Below are 1,431 nucleotides of genomic sequence, written 5' to 3'. Positions count from 1 at the left end.
TGTCAAGAGCCGGCTTCCAATATTATTTAGATCATCCGGATCTGGACTGGGTGTGTGCACCCTGCTCTTTGCCGAAACTGGCCCTGGAAGATTTTATGGATTCTTCATTAGAGTTCGCTTCTAGTTTGTTAGAATGTCCTGCCATTGTTGAGCAAGGTGAATTTGCAAATGATGGCCCTTTGAATTCATCGTCACGGATCGTTGACAGTAGGCAAAGGGACGGGCGAGAATTGCTTATTATGCATCTAAACATTAACAGTCTGCAAAACAAATTCGAAGATTTGAAATTATTGATAAACGATTTCAAGGCACAAGACATTTTCTAATCGGAAACAAAAATTGATTCATCATACCCAAGCAAACAATTTAAGGTAGATGGCTATAATATATACCGTAAGAAGCTAAAGCTGCCGCGAAACTTTACCACATTCGAGGCATTAGCCCTGCAATCAAAATTTGGAAGACACGATGCTATTGTTCTGGGCATATATCGACCCCCGAAAGCGGTAGGAAAGGACTATTATAATAGATTGGAAAGTGATTTGAATGATATAATCTCTTGGGCATCCTTACAAAGGCAATTGATTGTAGTCACTGTTGATTTGAATATGGACAGGTTGAAACCAGATGAAAATGAAGGCAAGATCCTATGTGACCTCGAGCAAATACACAACCTGGAGTGTCTAATTAAGAAGCCAACAAGAGTGACTAAAACAAGTCAAACATTGTTAGATGTTATGATGACAAATAAACCTGAGCTGTTTAGAACAGCGAATGTTTACGAGCCTGGTATAAGTGATCACGCGATGGTTTATGGAATTATGAGAGAGAGAGTTATTCATCATTCAAGTACAGTTATCACTGTTGGAAGTCACAAAAGTATTGATGAAGCTATGCTGTTGCAAGACATAAGTTTCGCCCCATGGCATGTCGGTGAAATATTTGACCCCATCGACCATCAGTATTTTTATTGGAGCGCACTTCTAAATGACGTCTTACAGGAGCATATCCCTTTGAGGAAAAAACGAGTCAGATCGAAGGACGTTCCCTATATGACAGATCAATGGAAGGATGCAATTAGAAAGAAGAGAAAATATTCTAAGATATTTGCGAAGAATCCAACAGACGAGAATCTACAATTGAAAAGGAAATGGAGGAACGTTGCTACGAAGCTTAGGAGAAGATCATTAAAGCAGTACTGGAAATCTAAGACAGAAGAGATGAATCACAACCCAAGAGAGTTCTATAAAGTTTTCAAGCCTTTTCTAGACTCTAAAAATCAAGATGTTGATGACAGTGCGATAATTTTGGAAAATTGTGGCAGTGGCATAAAGGTCAAACAATGGTCGCCGATTGCTTTGTTGAATATTTTACAGGGATAGCACAAGGTATCGGTGACTCTGAGTTGTTGGCATTAACTGAATAACAATT

Source organism: Montipora capricornis, chromosome 1 (genome assembly GCF_036669925.1).
Source record: "Montipora capricornis isolate CH-2021 chromosome 1, ASM3666992v2, whole genome shotgun sequence".
Taxonomy (NCBI): domain Eukaryota; kingdom Metazoa; phylum Cnidaria; class Anthozoa; order Scleractinia; family Acroporidae; genus Montipora; species Montipora capricornis.
This window is presented reverse-complemented; position numbering follows the sequence as displayed.